This window comes from Carassius carassius, chromosome 37, assembly GCF_963082965.1.
Source record: "Carassius carassius chromosome 37, fCarCar2.1, whole genome shotgun sequence".
Lineage (NCBI taxonomy): Eukaryota > Metazoa > Chordata > Actinopteri > Cypriniformes > Cyprinidae > Carassius > Carassius carassius.
The window spans coordinates 8,323,376-8,329,613 of NC_081791.1; the positions used below are offsets into that span (position 1 = coordinate 8,323,376).

At 34.6% G+C, this 6,238-nt stretch overlaps 1 protein-coding gene across 1 annotated transcript in view; it reads left to right on the forward strand.

The window, feature by feature from the left end:
- Positions 1-4,759: 4,759 nt before the first annotated feature.
- Positions 4,760-6,238, forward strand: part of LOC132117928 (carcinoembryonic antigen-related cell adhesion molecule 5-like) — a 50,857-nt gene continuing 49,378 nt past the window's right edge. Inside the window, exon 1 of the mRNA XM_059527297.1 lies at positions 4,760-4,886. The gene's annotated coding sequence lies outside the window, so the exon portion shown is untranslated. The remainder of the gene's footprint in view (positions 4,887-6,238) is intronic.

Genomic DNA, 6,238 nt, shown 5'->3' on the forward strand with positions numbered 1-6,238 from the left:
CTTAAGGATAGTTTCGGGCTTTGTGGAAGATTCCCCGGTGTTTGTCATGAAAATGTGCCTAATATAAGCCAACTCGTTGGACATTGCAGTACCTAGACTATTATGTTTTGCAAGGGATTGTTTGCTGTGGAGGATAAGAATGCGAGCGAACGTGTTATCCTTTTTTATGCTAGCTTATAAAATAACTTTGAGATTTGAGCTCGCCGGTAGTCTCGTTTCCAGATGTCCTGGAAATTTGAGGCTGCTTTAGCTAGCATAAACTAAAACCATTTCCCACCGTGTCTTCTTATCTCACAGATATATTTGCCATCATAATACAGTGTGCTTTATCATATCTGCATGTCTTGCATATGAACTGATACAGTTTGAACCTAAAATGGAGTGTCTATATAAGTTTCGATTAAGTAATTCATTATTTTTATTGTTTTACGACTAACAACGCTGAATGTTCAAGCAGGCACAATAATTATACAAAACCTGTGCTTTGTAAACTTGTTTTTTTCCCCACTTGTTTTAGATGAAACCGGTTCAATGTTGTTTTACTCAAAACAGATTGATTTGTCACTATGCATCATTGGAATAACATTGTAGAGTTGAGTTGTTAGTACCAATGACAGAAAACAGTGATATATTATGTGATAAGCTAATGTGCAGGTTTGATAATGTTTGAATGTAAAAACACATTGGACCTACCTGTCCCACTAGGATTCTAAACAAATACTATGTTTTTCTTTCTCTTCTTCTTCCTCATTTTTTCTTGCTTTCTTTAAGAAATCTTTCTATTTTGTATAGAACATTGCAATTGTAAACATTGTAAATAGTAAACTCATCTGCGACCACAATCACAGTAAAATATGAAAATATCCGGCCCTATTATCAGACACCTTTTGTTATTGTTCGTTTGTATCATTTTTTGCAAACTGTCTGCTGGGAAGGGGTTATAAAGGCATGTACTGATCTGAGAGAATTTCTTCCATCAAATATTCACTCACGTTTCCAATAAACTTGTGCCATCCCTACAGTGGTTTTTGTGCATTTATTAAAAAATGCTATTTGGGAATTATTACATAAATGTTATAGAACGTGACAGCTAATCAATAAACTTTAGCACTAAACTTCTCACCTCATGTATTCTTATTCTTCTTTTTTTTTAAGGTTTGTCTTCCTCTACTGCACAAATTTTCTAACTGCAATATGGACCGGACATTTTTAGATGAAAGAGGGCGCCAAATTAAAAAAAAGACATTAAGAGGCGATATTACAGTTTTTCTAGATTGCTAACACACTATTACTGATTAATTTGGCCCAGTTTTCCAAACCATTCATACAGTTCTCGAAACAAAGTTTCGTTTCTAAAAACATTTAACACATTTCACCTGTCTGCACACATGCTCCAATTTGCTCAGTGTTTTATGCAAAACTCTACACAAAAATGATATCATTTTGCCCAGGTTTAACCATGTCCTCGTTCAGAAAACATACAATATAATTAACTCAAGTGTCAAAAAATGAACTCAGACAGTGCACATTTATCCATGTGTGAACATTCAGTAACAAAACTGATGAAACACAGGTCAAAATCTCAGGATGCTATGAACAGGAGCACAAGTGATTATGGGTTTTGGTAGCGCCAGACAAAGGGAAAATAAAAATGAAGGGGAGGAGGTCATTTGTTCCTAATGAAATACAAAGCACACTTTGACCATGTTCTTCTGCATTGACTGACCAGGAGGGAAGTTGGCCTATAGGTTTCAATACATACAATATAATTACAGTATAAAGAAGCAGTACTTCAGATGAGAGAACTTTCGGTAGCACTTTATTTTACAGTCCTGTTCCCCATGTACATACTATGTACTTATTATAGTAATTACAATAACTATGTAATAACTAGGTACTTACCCTGAACCTACCCCTAAACCTAACCCTACCCCATGTAGTTACCTTGTGTTACCAGAACTTTCTTAGATAAATACACTGTAAGTACACTATAAGTACATGTTCAGTAAATACTGTAACACATGTTGTACACTCTCAAACTAATGTATGTGTATTTAAGTTTGCACAAGTTGGTGTGTAGTTTTAAGAAAATGGTAAATTGTTTCATGAAATGTGTGTTAACTGTAAAACAGAGCAAGAAAAATGTCAGTAACATTAATAATTTAGCTATTAACAGATCAACAGCAAAAGTAATCAAATGTTAAAAGTTACTTTTTTTAATCTAACTGACAGTACGGCTGTGTTCGAAATGGCATACTTGCTTAATGTTTACTGCCCAGTACACAGTGTATACTGCCTACTATTTTTTAAGAATAGTATGTGAAACAGTATACAACAAGCAACAAAGGTTTCAGAGTAGTGCGCTAAAGAGTTGTCACATGACAAAACATTAATTCAGCACAGCTGCTGACGTTGTTACCTCACAAATAAATGTACTAACCATGCTTTTTACAAAGGCTATAGCTCATACTAGTAAACAATGCTATATTGCAAAATTGAACTCATTTCATAATTAATGGACTTTGCATACTGAACAGAACTAATAATAATTGTGTAAATAGTAGTCAGGTGGTATATATTTATATTTCAGAACTGCAGTACATTATAAAACAGTATGCAATAACATAGTGTTTAAATTATCATTCTTAAAAATATTATTAAATTAATGCAACATTATTGGGACAAAAGTTAAAGTAAATAGCCTGGGCCAATGAAGATGAAACATTACATGGAGCGCATTGCATTCTGAGAAAAAAATATCCCATAGTGTCTTCAGATGCATACATCAGATTTCAGCAAATGCAGCAGGTAATCAAGGAATTCCATGCATACTGAACATTCACTTACGATTCACAGAATACACACGGCATACTGCAATATAGTAAGAGTTGTGTGGTAGTATGCCATTCCAAACACAGCTTCTGTACTGATTTCTGTGTACTTGAGTTATATTTAGCAGATTCTTGTAAATACAGTCATCCGGGTATTTCATGCATACAGAAAATTTGCACACTATGCACAGCATACATACTGGATACTGCAGAAATAGTAAGAGTAGTATGATAGTATGGCATTTCTAATAGCGCACGAGTGATGTATTACAAAACCATCAGCCACTTTTGTGTTCATATGCTTTCCGACCAGTAGAGGGCGCCATGTCTTACTATATAAGAAGAAAAAATTAATAATGATTAATTAGCTCAGAGTTTCTCTGAGACTGATCTGAAACAGCTTTTTAGTCCTTTAGTAGTTGTTTAAATACTTAAATTATTATTATTATTATTATTATCATTATTTCATTAACTATGTGCCACTTAGTCTCAATGGAAAAACATACTTCTAACTACAGTTTTGCAAACCTCTAAAAACATACATACACATACAATTCACTGCAGTTTTCAGCTAAATTAACACTAGATACTTAGACACTTATCACCTTTCCAGTAGAGGAAAGTTAACTGCCACAGTAACTACATAATGCTGCCTATGTTATAATTCACTATAAAAGTGTCCTCTCAACCTAACATTGAGTATCTAAATAAGTAATGATTATTCATTAATTTATTTTCAGAAAATATGATCATATCACCCCAATTTTACAATCTCTACACTGGCTATTAAGTTTGGTATCAGTTACAAAATATATTTCTGCTTAATTATAAGGCCCTAAGTAAGTAACTAGTTTTCTATCACGCTAAAATACCTGAGGTCACAAAACTCTGGTCTTCTGGTAGTACCTATAAGAACAAAGTCCACTAAAGGAGGTAGAGCTTTTTTTGCATTTGGCTCTTAAACTCTGGAATGGTCTTTCTGATAGCGTTCGGGGTTCAGACACTCTGTTTAAATCTAGATTAAAAGCACATCTCTTCAGCCAAGCATTCACATAATGCATCTCATAATCTTGTACTTCGGTTATATCTGAGCAAATGCTTGTTTGAAAAGCAGCTCTGCTATTTTTTGTTCTCTGCCATGGGATTGGCAACCCAAGGAATTACACAAGCCTCAGTCTGGATCCAACCTTTACAAAGATCTGAGATGAGCGAACACCTGAGAAGAGATGATGCCAACCCCCCAGAGGACCTCAGATGATGCCAACCTTGAACCAACATACAGAACATGACAGCTGTTTGCATTTTTGTTATTGTTTCATCACTAAATTCTCAGCTCATGTGTTCCTATTATACAATTATTGTTAACAGGGGCGCCCCCAAGGGGTGGCCAGGGGTGGCCACGGCCACCCCTGTATAAACTCTGGCCACCCCTGCGGCCACCCCTAGGATTATTTACAGTGGGTCCTATTAATTTAAATGCAAAATGTAAATTCACAATAGTTTAAGAAGTGAAAAAAAAGTGCAGCACCTGCTGCAGCCACAGTTTTGCGTCTCTGAGCACAGGGCCGGCCCGCGGCATAGGCGGTATAGGCAAATGCTAAGGGCGCCACTCATACATAGGGGCGCCAGAATGAGTGAACCAGTGAATTTTTATTTTTTTATTTTTTTTTACATATATTTTTTTTATAATAGGCTACTATTTAAAAACCATTAATTCGAAATACTATCAAATAAAGCAAAAAAAAAAAAAAAAAAAGTCCGGCTATTCAATCTTCCCCTATCCATCGAGTGCTTGAAGTGCGTCAGAAACAGAGCGCGCGCGATCAGTTGTTGGTAATTTGTTGTGTAGCGTGCCCGACGCCGCATCCAATGTAGACAGCACTGCTTTTGTTAACACACAGCTCGTAGAAACGGGCCTGGCAGCTCGCGCCAGTTCTAGACACGGTGAAAGTTTCCTGATTATGACGGAAGGCCGAATTTACATGACACATTATAAATGAGCATAGTCTGCGATAGATACAGTGCCAAAAAGAAGAGAAGAGGATAAAGACAGAGGTAAAGAGATGTAGTGAAAGAACAATTTATTGCATAGGAGTAAGATACTATAATTTCATGGCAGTTATTTTTACCTTAAACTTAATGTTAGCAGTTGTTCTGAGTTCTGAGTCCCCAGACTGTGATTTTGTACAATCATGTCAGTTTTAAGACACATTTTTTATTATCACTTTTTTATTAATGTTTTACTCTACAGTTGTGCAGGGGATACAGTACAAGCCAAAAGTTTGGAAACATTACTATTTTTAATGTTTTTGAAAGAAGTTTCTTCTGCTCATCAAGCCTGCATTTATTTGATCAAAAATACAGAAAAAATGTAATATTGTGATATATTATTACAATTTAAAATAATTTGTTTTAAAGTATCATTTATTTCTGTGATGCAAAGCTGAATTTTCAGCATCATTACTCCATTCTTCAGTGTCACATGTGACATCCGGTCTATCACATGATCCTTTAGAAATCATTCTAATATGATGATTTATTATGAGTGTTGGAAACAGTTCTGCTGTAATGTGTGTGTGTGTGTATATATATATATATATATATATATATATATATATATATATATATATATATATATATATATATATATATATATATATATATATATATATATATATATATATATATATATATGCTAAATCATGAACACAATGACAGGGTGAAATGGGCTGTGATGCATGGGGCGCCAGGTAAAATCTTTCCTAGGGCAGCAAATTGGTCAGGGCCGGCCCTGTCTGAGCAACATTAAAGTGTTTCGTTCCTGAATGAATCAACCGTTTAAATGATTCGGTTCAATCGCAATGACTCACTTATTAACAGTGACTCGCTGCACCTATTGGTGGTTTTAATTTCACATTTAATGGAACCTTTTCATTTTTTAAATAATTTCAAACATCAGTTTTCAATGTTTTATCTTTAAAATATCAAAACATTTTTTGTTCATTTGTAACTGCAGGTTTAAGTGTTCCACGGAGCTGCATTAAACAGTGTGTAAAAACATCTAAATGGCACTTCAGATGCAGCTTCTGTTTTATCTACATTGCAAAGATCAATTTTGTTGATACTGATTGCATTTGCTTGGTAACAGCCCAAATGCAAGTATTTGACCTAAAATATGGTGCACACTTTTAGTAACAATGGTGTAAAGGTAAAAAAAAAAAAAACTATTAAAAATAAGATATCAGCACAATAACACTCAGCAAAATAGTGTAATTATCGTTATCGATAAAATCCTAGAACTCACAGAGATATAACTTTTTGTCTATATTGCAAACCCTTATTTTTTTTTCTTTATTTTAATGTGCCACCCCCAAAATTTACTGTGGCCTCATTTGGCCACCCCTGTT